Here is an 18,129-nt window from a genome sequence, read left to right on the forward strand (position 1 = left end):
ACTGCTACTTTATGTATATAATAGACTGTACCATATCAATACTTGAGTGCAACATTTAGGGACTTTTAGTGACCCCTTGTGGCCACTTTTGTTGTGTCTTGCATCGTTGATTTCCCTCTGCACCAGTTACTGTGTCGTTTCTAAGCATGGTGAGATAGATGTTTGTGTGTTATTTATATCCCTTCTCCAAGAATCTATCTCTTAGGAGAAAAGATTGCTCTCTGCATATTGCATCCGATGCGCAATTTCTCCTGACCCGTCTTAGCTGTCTCAAGCAGGAAGCAGACCCGCAGGGCTGAGGTAGGAAGGTGAAAGAGCCGAGGGACAGAGTCCTGATAGAGTAGTGCGTTTTAGGTCCAAGGTCAGGGCTGGCAGCAGAGTTGCGTAGTCGGTGTGGATGCAGAGGTCGAGGCAAGCTGAAGACAAGGATAGTCGAGATACGTGAGCCAGGTCTGGTAACGTGGAAGACTGTCATGATAATGTCATGAGGTAATAGATATTTTGAATCGGTCTGGTGCTTAAGGGGTTAATGAGCTACAGTTTGAGTTTAAAATACAAACATATGTGGTGTCTTTTCAGAAATCGGGGGGGGCTTCAAAGTTTGGGGCCAAGCGAGTAGTCGGACTCTTATCAGCACGGCACTTCTCGGACACATTCCGGCATTCTGAGATCGATCTGTACGCAGAGAGAAATCAACTCCTCAAGGTCCTTAGGGAAGTCGCGGCAGGTCAACTCATCTTTTAGGGGTGCCGATAGTCCCTGCCAAAAGGCCGCTACTAGGGCTTCATTATTCCAGCCGGTCTCAGCCGCGAGGGTGCGAAACTCAATGGCGTACTGGCATACCGTGCGAGTTCCCTGGCGGATCCGCAGAAGTGAAGCTGAAGATACACGTCCTGGAGCGTCAAACACCAATTTGAAAGTACGGATGAAGGCAGGGGAGTCGCTGATCAGGGGCGAATCCCTCTCCCAGAGCGGGGAGGCCCAGGCCAGTGCCTCGTCAGTGAGAAGAGAAATGATGTAGGCCACCCGGGCTTGATGCGTGGTGGACATGGACGGTTGCAATTCAAATTGGATAGAGCATTGATTAAGAAATCCCCATGCATGCCATAGGGTCCCCACCATGCCGTATAGGAGTCAGGATCCAAGGGTCTCTGATCGGTGGGGATAACGGAGGCGGTATCGTAGCCGCATCTGCAGCCTTCAAGTCCGGCTGATGTGTGCCTATGTGAGTAACTAAGTCCTGCACCGCATCAGACATCTGTGCCAGTTGTTGTTCATGTAGGGCGAGGCGTTGCTCATGATCCCCCAAGTAATGTCCTTGCAGGATAACGGCTCGTCCTACGTCAGCGGGGTCCATATTTGGGCCAAGCAAAATTTAATGATGCTCGTCTCAAGCAGGAAGCGGACCCGCCAGGCTGAGGTAGGAAGGTGATTAACCGACCTGAGCCGAGGGACAGAGTCCTGATAGAGTAGTGCGTCATAAGGCGAAGGACAGGGCTGGCAGCAGAGTTGCGTAGTCGGTGTGGATGCAAAGGTTGAGGCAGGCGGAAGACAAGGATGGTCAAGGTATGTGTAGTGGTTGGGCCGGGCTGAAGACAAGGATAGTCAACGTACGTGAGCCAGGTCTGGTAATGTGGAAGACAATAGGTATAAGTGCGTTGCATGAACTCAGCATGAAAGGAAAAAAAATACAAACAACAAATAATCACTGTAGTATTAATACATTTTACAATTATTCACTTTTGAGCTTTAGCGCTGTAAACACTTACATCTTTTTTTCACATGAACTCAGCATGAACTGGAACTTTGCTCTGCAACTTCCTGGTCAGAGAGCTGTCCTTTTAAAGAAGGTTGCCAGAGACCAAGATGAACGATTCAGCCACAGAGGGCTAGAAAGAGCAAAATCCCGAACCAGAACCTGAAAACCTGGAAAAGATTTTGCAAACCTCATGGTGTGGAACTATTTCTGCGCATTAACAACACTCACTAATAAAACCTGCAAAAAAATTCTACATTTGCACCAGAGCAATTTACTACCTAACCCCAGGAATAAAGGGCAGGGTTACTAGAAGGACAACTGAGGCAAACCAGTCACCAAAAAAGGTCATTTCAGGAAAGCAGCACAGTGTAAGCAGATCTCAGATGCAAAACAACTAGGCCCTGAAATTAGACACCGCTTCCAGTTCTGCATTACAGCTTTAACAACATTACCCTTGTTCTATGGTAGAATCCATTTTAGTACAGCACAAAAAGTTATTGAAGGGCAGTAACGAGGCAGAAAAGTGTTGATTCGTGTAGCTTCGCTCCGATTGGTATTTTAAAAGTCATGCAACGCGGCCTTCGCTCGATCAAAACACAGATTTCTTGTCTGCTGGAAACACTGTCGCCCTTCATCATGCGCTCTATGGGTGGCCTCCTAGAGGAGCCGTCTCTTGTGCGCGTGGTCGCGATCACTATGGATGAGGCCTTAGGCTGCGCTTATAGTGCCGGCGACGCGACGTCGCGTCAAAACAAATGCATTGCCGCCGGAGCGACGGCTTGGTAGAAGTCATCTCAATTTGATTTTTCCAGTGACCGCAGCCTGACATCGCCGTCGCCGTCGCCGGCACTATAAGCGTAGCCTTACACACTCCTACATAAGACAACTGTATCTTCAAGGAACAAACCACAGTTTGGATATGCAAGTTTTTTATGGTTACATTGTGAGTGGATAACCTATAAGAGGCACAATTCCCATCAAAACTTTACCAGCAGGGGCGTGGCCAGGACACCGACGGAGATGGTTGAGTGAGAGAGGAGCTCCTCAGACCCCTGCATAGAAACAGTGCAATAGACACATTTCCCCCCCCAAATTCCACTCCCAAATACTCTCCCCTTAACCCACAATCCCTGGAGCAATGACGGGCAGACCGAAGGCCCAACAGACCCAAGGGGTCACGAAATATTTCGCCCCCTCGCCGCGGAGCACAGAGGCAACCTCAAGGAGCCAAGATGGCGCCGGCACGAGCAGCGCACGTTGCGCCAAAAGCACAGCGACAGATCGGGATCGATCAGACGAGCCCTTGCCCCCTGAAACCGGGGTAACACGAGAATATATGCAAGAGCTCATGGCCTCAATGCTGGATAAGCTCCATGCATCGCTCCAAGCAGACCTGAGAGCCGCAGTCACTGAGCTTAAACAAGAAATCACAGGCCTCACAGAGCGGACATCAGCCCTGGAGAACCAAATGGCAGACGCCCAGCAAGCCCAGGAAGCGGAAGACACAGAGACTTACCGACTGGGGGCAGAAATTAACAGTCTCCGTGACACCCTAGAAGACCATGAGAACCGCAACCGGCGGCAAAATATTAGAATACGTGGCATTCCGGAATCAGTCCCCCCAGGCCAAATAAAAACTTACCTGCTCGACTTCTTTGTCTCAATTTGTGGAGACCTGGACCACAAAGATTTAGAGATGGACAGAGCGCACCGTGCACTGGGACCTCTGTCGGATGATCCTAACTGGACGCGGGATGTAATTGTCCGCCTACACAGATACTCCATAAAGGAGAAAATAATGGAGGCCTGCCGAGCCAAAGAACCCATTAAATTTAAGGATGACCCCTTGCAAATCTTTAATGACCCGTCAAAAGTCACAGTCAATCGCCGCAAGGAATTGAGGCCCTTAACCCTCCTTCTACGTGACAATGAAGTCAAATACAAGTGGGGGTTCCCATTCAAACTCCTGGTCCAGAGAAATGGCAAGTTCCTGACCATTAGACACCTTGAGGACATGGAGCAATTTGCCCGGGCGCTGGGTCTCAACCCACCCTCTAGCTGGAAATCTGATCCCGCCAGATCACAAGGAATTGACACAGCGGAGCCACCGATCAGGGCCTCAGAACGACTGGCGGGCCAGAGACAGCAAAGGAAATAAATAAATAACTAAAAATGCTGTCCCACACGTTTCTGGAGCTGCACCCCACACCCAGTTGAAGTTGGAACCCTCAAGTTAAAGAGCAGCCCCATCGATTACAGAGACGGCGCAGGAGAAGCAAAAGAAACAAACCTGACTGCAGTCACCATCAGTACATCGCCGCGAGGAAGGGAGCTGTCAGACGGAGGAACGACGCACCCAAACTCTCCACGCCAACCATGCTCAGCCGCCTAGAGAACCCCCGCGAGGAAACCGGAGGATCACCGCTTTTTGAACGGGGGGGGGGGGGGGAGGGGGGCGGGAGGATTTGACCCCGTGAACGGGGGCTCCGTAGAAGGAAGGAAGGCTGAGCGCTCGGTTTTCGCCTCCCCCCCTCTCCTTCCCCCCTCGTTGCTGCTGATCGGCCTTTTCCCCTTAAGTCAAGTGCCCTGCTGTAATAGGGGTGAGAAAAAGGGGACCCACGTACCTAATGAGCGCCTCAACGGTTCCCGGCTCCTGGAGGTGTCCCCGACCTCATCCCCGGATGCCGAACTCGACCCCACAGCAACCGTGAGTACTCGGGGCCCACCCAGACGGTCCGTCCAGAAACGCATAGGCAGACCTTCACAGTTAAGGGGTCTAATTCACTACGGATACAGCACTTGTCCCATTGCACTGAACTATAGTGGAAGTGGTTGAAATTAACGCTACGGGGCGTCACCTATGATGTAAATAGTTGATTCATGTACGCCATTATATGTTATGCAGCACCCCCCCCTCTCTCCCTCCTAGGTCCCCCCCCCCTCCCTCCCAGATCCCCCTGCCCCTCCCTCCCAGGCCCCCCCCCCTCCCCTCCCTCCCAGGTCCCCCCCCCTCCCTCCCAGGTCCCCCTCCCCCTCCCTCCCAGATCCCTACCCCTCCCTACCGGGTCCTCCCCCCTCCCCCTCTCTCCCAGGTCCCCCCCCCTCCCCTCCCCACCCAAGGAGAGGTACCAAATGCAACACCCTTATGCTCAAACCCGCGGGGTTGATACCGATTACGTTGTCAAAAGAAAAGTTATAATAAGCAAATGAACCTGAGCTGGAATGTGTTGAAACTCTTACCGTCATGTTTAAACTCAAATGAGCAGCTTCACTTAAAGGCTCGAGTGAATTAATAAATAGGTCGTTACACAACTGAATGTAAATAAACATAGTAAGAGAATGTGTACCGATATGGCAGGAGAGAACATACCTCCCATCACCTCCTCTCTCCCCCCCTCCCTCTCTCCCCCCCACCCCTCCCTCTGCCCCCACCCCTCTTCCCCCCTCCCCCCCTCCTCTCCCCCCCACCCCTCTCCTCCCCCTCCTCTCCCCTCCACCCCCCCTTCCCTCCCTCTGCCCCTCTACCCCTCCCCCCTCCTCCTCTCCCCCCTCTGCTCCCCCACCCCCCTCCTCTCCTCCCCTCCCCCCCTCTACCCCTCCCTCCCCCCTACCTATTCCCCCCCTCTCCCGCCTACCCTAGAGGGGCTCCCCAGACAGCCATCATAGCATGCCACAATGTTTAGAGGCAGAAACCGAGGCGTACATCAAGGGAGACGCAGGTCACAGGACGATGCGCAGGCACTGTTGCCCTAGCTAAGCCTGCAGTCGGACCGAAAGCTCACGGGCTAAGATGCCATAAGGTTGAATTGTTTGAAATGCTGTTACATTGCACAGAATGTTATTAGAAGCAGTGCTATACTGCATGTCATTATGTCTTAAATTGTGTTTAAGGTTGTTTGATATATGTTATGTTGCCATGCCAAACGTTGAACTAGTAATAGCAGGTAGAATAAAGACACAAAGATCCATCCCTCTTCGGTCCCCTATCTCCCCCCACTCCTCCACCCCCCCACCCTTCCCCTCCACCCCCCCCTCCCTTCCACCATACCTCCACCCATCCCACCCCTCTCTACCCTCCCCTCCAACCCCCCCCCCACTCCCCCACCACCCTCCTCTCCCCTTCCCTTCTTTTTCAAAGTGAGTACATCACGATATTCCCATATTACCTAGGGAAGGGGGAGGAAATGTGTCACTTGAGGCACCAAGGGGTCTGGCCCCCTCTGCTGCCCACCGGTCGTCGACGCCAGTAGCACCCCCGAAGGGCACTCCAGCCCAAATGCCGGTCGCCCGCGGACCAGGCAATTTTTTGTTAGGCCCTACAGTGGACCTATTCACCTCTTTCTTCTGTCTGCTGACTCTGTCCCAGCAGATCTTTACCCCACTCTTCCCCCCCTCTCCACCCCTCCCACCTCCTCAGTACACCTGGCTCGATAAATACAAAAGCCACACCCGTCCTAAATGTTCTCTGGGGCGCGCTGCGTACCAAAATTATAGAATCAAGACCCCCCCCCCAGTGGGAAAGGAGGGGTCCTAAGGTCCCCCACCACGGGAAAAATCCATGGCTACTACGGCCCCAATTAAAATAATATCATTAAATGTCAAAGGCCTGCACAATAACAGAAAGAGACGACTGGCCTTACAAGATATGAAAAAATCAGGGGGAGACATCATATTCCTACAGGAGACCCACTTCACATCACAAGACCCCCCAAATTTATTCAAAAAGGCGTTTCCAATGTGCTTTTTCGCATCATTTAGTAGTAAAAAACGGGGAGTGGCCATATTGATCCGACAAGGCACCCCATTTAATCACATCAAAACAACAGTGGACCCAGAGGGTAGATTTCTAGTGGTATACGGCTCTCTCGCAGGATCGGCAATTGCCCTGATAAATGTTTATGCCCCGAACGAGAATCAAGTGGAATTTCTAAAAAGGGTTCTCAAGGGCATCGACCCGAGTTACCTGTCATCGGTACTATTAGGCGGGGACTTAATCATGTTCTAAACCCCTCCGAGGACAGATCAACTGTAACGGGCCATCCCCATATAGCCCACTCCCAACACAAAGGGAAAAGGTTTAGGGGAATACTGAATGAATTCTCACTGGTAGATATATGGAGATCCCAGCATCAGGGCCAGAGGGACTATACTTTTTACTCAACGCCTCACCAGACCTATTCTCGTATAGACTACTTCCTGGTAACCAAAAATGTACTGGAGGCTGCCACCGATTCGAACATTGGCCCGATAACCTGGTCAGACCATGCCCCGGTACTATTGACCCTATCAGTACCATTTGAAAAAACTACATCCTACTCCTGGAGACTAAATGACTCTTTACTGAACCATCCTGAGATAGAGAAAGAGATCAGAACCTCATTAAAGAGCTATTTCTAACTCTGGCTCAGTCTCCTCTCCAGCAATCCAATGGGAGGCCCATAAGGCTGCAATCAGAGGTAAATTCATCTCAATTGCATCCCATAGGAAAAAAGTCAAACAAAAAGTGATTAAGGAGCTCACAGACAATATTATTACGCTGGAGCATGCTCATAAAGCCAATCCCTCAAAGAGAGTCTATAAAAATGTAATGGCTGCTAGAACAAAACTTAAACAAGCCCAGCTGGAAGATGTTGAAAAAGCCCTAAAGTGGACAAACCAGCAATACTATGACAAGGGCAACAAGGCCGACAGACTTTTGGCTAGCAGATTGAGAGGAATACAGAAGAGGTCCCAAATAACGGCGATCAAAAATAGGTCCAGCGATAGCAAGATAGCAGCAGAATTCACCAAGTATTATACTGATTTATATAACCTAAGATCCAAACTTGGCCGCCCTGAACCAATAGTATCGGATTCAATAAAACAATACCTAGATAGCTGTCACTTCCCTACGCTAACAGAAGAGGAAAATACAATCCTCAACGCAAAGATATCAAAAGAGGAACTAGAAGAGGCGGTCAAGCTGCTCAAACTTTCCAAGTCCCCTGGTCCTGATGGATTCACCAATGTTTACTACAAGAGATTCCTACCCATACTATCCACGCATCTATTAAAAATGTTCAATCATTTTATGGAGGGAAATCCAATCCACCTCAATGTCTCTCGCAAATCTAGCCATCATACACAAAGAAGGCAGAGACCTGATGCAATGTGGAAGCTATCGTCCAATCTCCCTTCTCAATAATGACCTCAAATTATACAGTAAAATACTGGCGAATAGGCTAAACCCAATCTTACCGAGACTTATACATATAGACCAAGTAGGATTTGTCGCGGGCAGGCAAGCCTCGGACAACACTCGGAAGATAATCAATATTATAGACCATGTCAACCTCACAGGAACCAAAGCAATACTCCTGAGCCTAGACGCAGAGAAGGCGTTCGATAGAATCGACTGGCTCTTCCTAGACCAAACTATGCGTAAATTCGGCTTTAAAGACGCATACCTAGAAGGGGTCCGTAGACTCTACCAAGATCCGTCAGCAATGGTAAAATTACCAGGGGGCAATCTCCAGAGATTTAATATTAAAAATGGCACAAGACTGGGATGCCCCCTATCCCCTCTCCTCTTTGCACTCACCATAGAGCCCCTGGCGTCCACAATTCGAAACAATCAGGACATCCAAGGAGTAGAAATAGGACAAACACAATACAAGATATCTCTATTCACGACGATATCATCTTAACACTCTCCCAACCCCAAATTTCCCTCCCCAATCTCCAAAAAGAACTCAAAGACTTCAGGAAAATATCAGGCTATAAAATTAATAGCGATAAATCTGAAGCGTTAAATCTAAACCTGCCAGAGCCAGAGGTGAAACTCCTCAAACTAAATTTTAGCTACCGGTGGAGTTCCTCTTGTATCAAATACTTGGGAGTAAAGATACAGAGGAACTACCATCCCTGTACCAACATAATTACCCGCCCTTATTCCGGAAAATCAAACAGGACCTCGATAAATGGGGAGGATACCAAATATCATGGATCGGGAGAATGATCTCGGTCAAAATGAATATACTCCCCAGATTGTTATATTTTTTCCAGACTCTCCCGATTCACATCCCTGGCTCAGAACTGAAAAATATACAAAAACAGATCTTTCATTTTATTTGGCAGGGTAAAAAACCCAGAATCTCCAGGGCAGTTCTGCTTGCCTCAACTGGGAGTCCCAGACATTATGAGATATTACCAAGCCACCCAGCTGAGACAGGTAGCAGTCTGGAACGCAAACCCGAGCCAATATTGCTGGCTAGATATAGAATCGCAATACGCCGGCACGCATTCACTGCCAGCATGCCTTTGGTCCCTGAGCAGGGAAGATATGCAGACTAGCAAATTCAAATTAGGCCCAATGAAACACACATGGGAGATATGGACGAAATGCAAACTTAAATTTAAGCTCACGACCCCTAAATCCCAACTCATCTCAATTATTCGAAATCCCAAATTTCCGCCAGGTTGTGAGCCTAGACAATTTGACCAATTTACAGTTAAAAATATCAGAGCAGTTGCCGACCTCCTGAGCTTTGGGCAGTTCCTGAGTTACCAAAGATTGCGAGACAAATATGAAATGGCAGGACTGAACGTCTTCAAATACCTGCAAATTAGACACTTCATCCAAACTCTATCCCCAACGTTGGAATTTCCCCCTCTCACTAATTTCGAGCGGCTGTGCAGGGAAACAGCCCACCAAAAAGGTCTCATAACACAAATTTACGCGGAACTAGAAAGGGCAACAGATGCCCCCACCCATGACTACAAGCTGCATTGGGCAGCAGAATTGAACATAGTTATAGACCGAGAGGATTGGGAAAGTATTTGGGAAGCAGCCTCAGGAACTTCCATATGTACCACAATCAAGGAAAATATTTATAAAATACTGTTCCGCTGGTATCTTACCCCAGTTAGAATAAATCAAATCTACCCCCTGGCCTCCAATCTATGCTGGAGAGGCTGTGGACAAAAGGGAGACATGGCACACATTTGGTGGACATGTCCGGAAATTCAGAAATACTGGGAAACCATACAGTCTATAATTACAGAGGTCATAGGCCTCACCATACCTATTGATCCGCTGACCTACTTGTTGGCCAGGCCAATAGAGAATATTGACCGCCCAACTAAGAAATTATTCTCCTTCATTCTCACGGCGGCTAGATGTGCGGTGGCCGCCTCATGGAAGAAGGTGTCTCCCCCCCCAAGCAAACAGTCATGAAAGGAATCCAGGAGGTAATGCTCATGGAGCAACTTTCAGCCTTCTTGAAAAGGACTACGGCCTCTTTCTACAATGTATGGGAACCGTGGCTGATACGTCCAGCTAATTAACCCTGCCCCAACTCCCCCCCACAACTAAGGATGATAAGGTCAAAAGAAAACTCCATACGGGACACTGAGGAGGATGGGACACCCCCCACCCCCCCTCCCAACTCCCCCCCCCCCTCCTACCTTCTCTATTTCTGTTTCCTTCCCCCCCCCTTGCTTGCCCCTACGGCCCGAGAAGAAGGGCCGGGGGCATGTTGAGACTGTGTCAAGGAAAAGAAAAAAATCCTGTATTAGGCTAAGATATAACTGTCACAATGTATGCTGTATCAATCTACTATATATTTCTGAAAGCGTCCTATGTGGCTATGTCTGTATGTGTCTCCCTGTGTCCCTCCCTGTGTCCCTAGCGGCAATCCCATTGGACCTTGGGCCAGGCCAATGAGATTGCTCCCTTGGGCCGCTCGCCCCCGCACACCTCTCATTGGCCTGAGGCGGAGTGACGGGCCAAAGGGGACACACACACACACCTCTGTCGTCCCCACCCCCCGTCCCCCCCATCACGTGCGCCGCCCTGCACCGGCTCCCGGACGGAGGGGAAGCGCGGCCCTCCTGCCCCTGCCGCCAACTGAAGGTTCCTCCCCCCTCGCTCTCAACCGTATCCCGGAAACACGGAGGGTAAGCGCGGCACGGCCCTCCTACCCCAGCCGCCAACGCTCCCTTACCTCCCCGGCGCTACCGTAACTCCCCGCCGCTCCCTTAACTCCCCGCCGCTCCCTTAACTCCCCGGCGCTACCTTAACTCCCCGCCGCTCCCTTAACTCCCCGGCGCTACCTTAACTCTCCGCCCGCTGGGGGGGCCAAGCAGCCTCCTCGGATCTGTGTGTGTGTGTGTGTGGACATTTTACTCCTGCCAACAATTTGTGCCTCACTTTCATGCCCTACCCCTGCCCTTCCCCAACCCCCCTACCCCTGCCCTTCCCCACCCCCCCTACCCCTGCCCTTCACCCCTACCCCTGCCCTTCATCCCCCCCTACCCGTGCCCTTCACCCCCCCTACCCTTGCCCTTCACCCCCCCTACCCTTACCCTTCACCCCCCCTACCCTTGCCCTTCACCCCCTCTACCCCTGCCCTTCACCCCCCCCTGCCTTCACCCCCCCTCCCCTTCACCCGCCCCTGCCCTTCACCCCCTCTGCCCTTCACCCCCCCTATCCCTGCCCTTCACCCCCCTACCCCTGCCCTTCACCCCCCCTACCCCTGCCCTTCACTCCCCCTGCCCCTGCCCTTCACCCTCCCTACCCCTGCCCTTCACCCCCCCTACCCCTGCCCTTCACCCCCCTACCCCTGCCCTTCACCCCCCTACCCCTGCCCTTCACCCCCCCTACCCCTGCCCTTCACCCCCCTACCCCTGCCCTTCACCCCCCTACCCCTGCCCTTCACCCCCCCTACCCCTGCCCTTCACCACCCCTACCCCTGCCCTTCACCCCACCCCTACCTCTGCCCTTCACCCCCCACCCCTACCCCTGCCCTTCCCCACCCCCCCTACCCCTGCCCTTCACCACCCCCTTTACCCCTGCCCTTCACCCCTACCCCTGCCCTTCATCCCCCCCTACCCGTGCCCTTCACCCCCCCTACCCTTGCCCTTCACCCCCCTACCCTTGCCCTTCACCCCCCCTACCCTTGCCATTCACCCCCCCTACCCTTGCCCTTCACCCCCTCTACCCCTGCCCTTCACCCCCCCTGCCTTCACCCCCCATCCCCTTCACCCCCCCTTGCCCTTCACCCCCCCTGCCCTTCACCCCCCCTGCCCCTGCCCTTCACCCCCCCTGCCCCTGCCCTTCACCCCCCCTATCCCTGCCCTTCACCCCCTTACCCCTGCCCTTCACCCCCCCTACCCCTGCCCTTCACTCCCCCTGCCCCTGCCCTTCACCCTCCCTACCCCTGCCCTTCACCCCCCCTACCCCTGCCCTTCACCCCCTACCCCTGCCCTTCACCCCCCTACCCCTGCCCTTCACCCCCCTACCCTTGCCCTTCACCCCCCCTACCCCTGCCCTTCACCACCCCTACCCCTGCCCTTCACCACCCCTACCCCAGCCCTTCACCCCACCCCTACCCCTGCCCTTCACCCCACCCCTACCCCTGCCCTTCACCCCCCACCCCTACCCCTGCCCTTCACCCCCCCTACACCTGCCCTTCACCCCCCACCCCTACCCCTGCCCTTCAGCCCCCACCCCTACCCCTGCCCTTCACCCCCCTACCCCTGCCCTTCACCCCCCTACCCCTGCCCTTCACCCCCCTACCCCTGCCCTTCACCCCCCCACCCCTGCCCTTCACCCCCCCCACCCCTGCCCTTCACCCCCCCACCCCTGCCCTTCACACCCCCTGCCCCTGCCCTTCACCCCCCCTACCCCTGCCCTTCACCCCCTACCCCTGCCCTTCACCCCCCCTACCCCTGCCCTTCACCCCCCCTACCCCTGCCCTTCACCCCCCCTACCCCTGCCCTTCACCCCCCCTACCCCTTCCCTTCACCCCCCCTACCCCTGCCCTTTACCCCCCCCTACCCCTGCCCTTCACCCCCCCTACCCCTGCCCTTCACCCCCCCCACCCCTGCCCTTCACTCCCCCCACCCCTGCCTTCACCCCCCCCACCCTTGCCTTCACTCCCCCCACCCCTGCCTTCACCCCCTCACCCCTGCCCTTCACCCCTGCCCTTCACCTCCGCCCCTGCCCTCCACCCCCACCCCCTACCCCTGCCCTTCACCCCCCCTACCCCTGCCCTTCACCCCCCCCACCCCTGCCCTTCACCCCCCCTACCCCTGCCCTTCACCCCCCCTACCCCTGCCCTTCACCACCCCTACCCCTGCCCTTCACCCCACCCCTACCCCTGCCCTTCACCCCCCACCCCTACCCCTGCCCTTCACCCCCCCTACCCCTGCCCTTCACCCCCCCTACCCCTGCCCTTCACCCCCCACCCCTACCCCTGCCCTTCAGCCCCCCTACCCCTGCCCTTCAGCCCCCCCTACCCCTGCCCTTCACCACCCCTACCCCTGCCCTTCAACCCACCCCTACCCCTGCCCTTCACTCCCCACCCCTACCCCTGCCCTTCACCCCCCCTACCCCTGCCCTTCACCCCCCACCCCTACCCCTGCCCTTCAGCCCCCCTACTCCTGCCCTTCACCCCCCCCTACCCCTGCCCTTTACCCCCCCTACCCCTGCCTCTTTCCCCCCTCTTCTCATGTATTTCTCTCCCTTCCTCACCAGAATGGGCTAGTCTGCCCCCCCTCCTGTTTGTTCAGACATAGTCTGCCCCTAGACTATTCCTTTACCCACACTGCACCTCACTTCCTTTTCCACCCTGGAGACAGTGAGTAAAGAACCCCTTCTCTGTTTATCCCCCTTGGTGAGGCCATCTCTTTTTACCGGTTTCTAACTAATAATCACCACTACACACCATCCACAAGTATCTGTATCCTGCTGCCTTTTCCCAATAAAGTGGAGGAAATATTACAGGACTTGGAGTGAATTAAAAGGGAACTGTGTTTATGCTATCGGGAGCCATTCATACCAAACGTGACCCTGGCTTCAGAAAACACACACACTGACTGACGCACGCACACACACACACTGACTGACGCATGCACACACTGACTGGCACACACACACAACCCCTGACAGCCGCACGCACACAACCCTTGACAGCCACACGCACACACACCCTGACGCACGCACGCACACACACACACTGATTGACACTGACTGACTGACTCACACACACACTGACTGACACACACACTGACTGACACACACACTGACTGACACACACACACTGACTGACACACACACATACACACTGACTGACACACACACTGACTGACACACACACTGACTGACACACACACTGACTGACACACACACTGACTGCCCTTCACCCCCCCTACCCTTCACCCCCCCTACCCTTCACCCCCCCTACCCCTGTCCTTCACCCCCCCTACCCCTGCCCTTCACCCCCCCTACCCCTGCCCTTCACCCCCCCTACCCCTGCCCTTCACCCCCCTACCCCTGCCCTTCACCCCCCTACCCCTGCCCTTCACCCCCCCTACCCCTGCCCTTCACCCCCCGCCTGCCCTGCGCACACACACTCACACACACACACACACACACACAGTGACTGACGCACGCACGCACACACACACTGACTGACTGCCGCACGCACGCACACACTGACTGACGCGCACACAAACACTGACTGCCGCACACACACACTGACTGAGGCGCACACGCACGCACACACTGACTGAGGCACACACACACACGCACAAACTGACTGTGTGTGTGTGCGTCAGTCAGTCTGTGTGTGTGTGTGTTTGTGTTTCTGCGTCAGACTCACTGCCGCGCGCGCGCACACACACAGTGACTGACTGACGCACACACAATGACTGACGCACACACACTGCATGAAGCTGTAAAGGGGGACAAACAGAGCTGTAAAGGAGGGAGGGGGGGGGACTGGATTGATGTGAATGGGGGACAAACAGAGAGAGGGGGGAGGAGAGAGGAGAGAGAGAGGAGCGGGAACATTACATCCCGGGCAACGCCGGGTCTCTCAGCTAGTGCCTAATAAAAAAAATTGAAACACAAAAAACTTTACCAGCAATCTTACGTTTACGTACGTTTCAGACCACAAGCTCAGAGCTTTAGAAAAGTCCTTGTGGCCTGAAACGTGCGTTGCTCTGGAGTTTTGGTGATTGCCTGATGATTTATTGAAATTAAATAATCATTTTTCTATTGAGTGTGCTGCGGACTTGTTTTTGTGTATCTATTAGACTGGTTGGTGTTCCCCGTCTGTCTGCAAGCACTTGGATTTCTGCTACGTATATATTATTTATTTGTGTGCACCCAGCATTATTTTTGTGTATATATATATTGTGATGCAGTGTCACTGTCTCTAGGTGCTGGAATAGGGTAGCTATGGGACATTCCAGCGAACAGAGAGTTAATGTCCCCTGGAGTAGCTAGTTCAACTGCAGACAATGAACTGATGATTAAACAAGGAAGTATTTTAAGGCAGACACAGAAAGTTGCAAAATGAGAGAGACTGCTGTTCCCAGAGAAGTGGGAAAGAGAAGAGTTCACCCCAGCTGGGGAAGCTGGCACAGTCCCCTAGACCCGCTGGACAGTGGTCGCGGGGTCTGCTGGGACTGCCTGGGTCTTAATCCCAGGAAGAGGAATGAAGGATGCTAGACCGCGCGGAAGCAGGGACATCCGGTCCATAACCTTGGAATTACAGAGGAGGGATTCTCTGAACTCTCTCAGAGTCCAGAGGGAACTACCTGGAGCCCCAACAGAAAGAGAAGAGCTAAGTAACATATTAAAGTACTGAACACTATATTGCTGTGTGCAGAGACTGTGTATGTTGTTGCGTATGCCAGGGCATGTCTTGGGGTGGTAACCAGTTTAGCTGTCCATCCAGTTAGTAAAGGCTGAAGCTGCACTTATAGTTAGTCTCCTAAAGAGGAGTAGGCGTTTATAATTTGTTTTGACTTAAAGGGACGGTGGACTTGTTAGTGTATAATTTATCCTTGTACATAAACCCTGTATAGAGAAATACTATGTTTCCTGCCTTAATCTGGGACTAAAAGAGACTGCAACATGGTATGGGCATCACAATAAGTGTGTGTGTGTGTGTGTGTGTGTGTGTGTGTGTGTGTGTGTGTGTATATATATATACATGTATATATATATATATATATATATATATATATATATATATATATATATATACACACAAGGTATAAATATATATATCTAATCTCAGACAATGAAACACACATATACATAGATATATAATCTCAGAGAATAAAACACATATATACATACAATATATGTATATATGTGTTTTATTCTCTGAAATTATATATCTATGTATATGTGTGTTTCATTGTCTGAGATTATATATATATATATTTATACCTTGAGCGTTTCAGCCTTGTCCTGATCCAGTCAGACCATGTTTTGGGGATTTCCAAGCCATACTCTGTATCTAAAGTAAGTGATGTCTCCGATTGAATTAATTGTTTATTCCCAGTGGTTTGTAGCTGAGAGATTGTGAAAGTCTGTGTTATCCCCATTGATGGCAGAGAAGTTAGCAAGGAGTTAATGTGCTAAATAATTGTAACATAACTTGCACATGTTTCATACAGAACAAAATTAAATTCTGTTCACCGTGGCATTATTACAAAAATAAACATACCGTATCATATCAAATTTGGCACAGAGTGGAAATTCACTAATTACTTTGGCTGCCTACAAATGAAGCAAGTATATACTTGCATGTTAATTAATGCATGCATTTCAACATCTAAAGACAAAAATCTGGACGTGTAGAATATCAGGATATTTTCTTTATTTTTACTTTGTATGAGCATGTTATATTGTTTCACATTCACCCTAAATTTCATGTACTGTCCAACATTTTGTAGTCTACCTGCAATTTCCCTGAAAGATAACCCAGCTATTTTAAATTCATGTTGTCACATACGACATACCTGTGAGCACGTGACTTAGACATGCAACCAGGGTTAATACACACGGCTACTCTAGCCAACTTACCTATGCTAGGGTCTCAGGTCCCTGTTTATTATAGAAAAAAACTATGCACATAACAAAAAAAAATATTTCATAGCAATATGTGTCCGAAAATGTAAATTACTCTCTAGAGCATGCAACAATTAATTCAGGGCCCCAAAGCATAATATATATAGTGCTTAGATTGCAGAAAACTATTATTACAAGAACATACAGTTACAATAAATGCAGAACAGTTTCTTAAAATAACAGGATAAAATTTAAAACAGAAATGCCTATATATTACGTTACCATATGTCATAGGTAAGCAACAGTTAAGCAACTAAGGCTAAGGCCCCGCTGCCTCAGACCGCGCGCCCGCACTGCAGACAGGCGGCGCGTGGAGAGGCACTTGTCCGCGGTCTGTAGGGAGCGGCGTGGTTGGAGCGGGAGGGGGGGGGGTTGCGCGGATGGCTGCAGCGGGGGTCTCCCTGGCTGCAGGAGGGTGCTGCTGCCGGCTGTATGCTGGAAGGTAAGCAGCTCCCCCCCACACATGCCCTCCTCTCCGTGCTGCTCCCTCCCCCGAGTCGGTCCCCCCGTCTGTCCGCCCGTCCCTCCGTCCGTCCTTCCGTCCCTCCCCCAACACACACTTATAGATACATATACACTTACACTTACACACACACACACATATATACACTTACATACACACACACACTTCCCCCCCCCCCCCTACCTTTTGGAGGTGGGGAAAGCTCTGACAGCTCCAGCCCCCACCCCCGCCGCTGATAGGCTCAACAGCGCACCACGTGACGCGTCAACGCTAGGGATCTCAAATCTCTTGCATCCCCTGGCGGCTCACACGTCACAGCGCGTAGTGAACCGTGCAGCGAGGGGGTACTGGGACCGGCTCGGGAGGATACCAGGTGATGGTGGTAACGCGCACGCGGCCTCGCGCGCCGCCGGACGCAGCGGGACCAAAGCCTAAGGGATATGCCTCCCTCTGAGTGTTAAGAGTGGGCATTCATGGAAGTGCATAAAGTATCGAGAACAAGAAATAAAGAGACATTACAACGTTGTGTATTGTATTGTGTGTGGTCCCCATGCCTGGGGACCTAAATAAAAGACTCTTGTATGACAAAAATTTCCTGGTGCCCATTATTCTACAACCTTGCTACCTCATCGCCCAGCCGCCTGAATCAAGCCCCTGAGTCAAGGTAACCCATGCGGGTAGCCATATAATAATACATCAATACAATCTCCCAAGAAACCAGACAGGGAGGGTTACATAAGTAGAGTTACATAGAGTTATGAATCAAACCAATAAACACCTTTTCTCAGGACATGCCTACTGTACCACGCCTAGTAGATGGGAAATAGGAAAGCAGTGTCACTTTCTATATTGCTGGGCACAGATGCCAGCTTTATGCAGGTACCTTCTGAAGAAATAAGAATATTACGGATCTTGGATCCATACACAAACTGCAGGATTTTGTAAGGTAATAAAAGTAATAATTTGTATGTGATTAATGTATAGGATTTTAACAAT

At 51.8% G+C, this 18,129-nt stretch overlaps 1 protein-coding gene across 10 annotated transcripts in view; it reads left to right on the plus strand.

The window, feature by feature from the left end:
- Nucleotides 1-18,129, plus strand: part of HSDL1 (hydroxysteroid dehydrogenase like 1) — an 82,315-nt gene that overhangs the window by 28,726 nt on the left and 35,460 nt on the right. For 5 of the 10 annotated variants that reach the window (XM_075576911.1, XM_075576910.1, XM_075576912.1 and 2 more), the window contains exon 1: nt 15,948-18,079. The exons of 4 other annotated variants lie outside the window; for them this stretch is intronic. The gene's annotated coding sequence lies outside the window, so the exon portion shown is untranslated. Of the gene's footprint in view, nt 1-15,947; nt 18,080-18,129 lie in introns of those variants that run through there. One more of the 10 variants, XM_075576913.1, reaches the window with a different exon arrangement.

Source organism: Ascaphus truei, chromosome 19 (assembly GCF_040206685.1).
Source record: "Ascaphus truei isolate aAscTru1 chromosome 19, aAscTru1.hap1, whole genome shotgun sequence".
NCBI classification, from domain to species: Eukaryota; Metazoa; Chordata; class Amphibia; order Anura; family Ascaphidae; genus Ascaphus; species Ascaphus truei.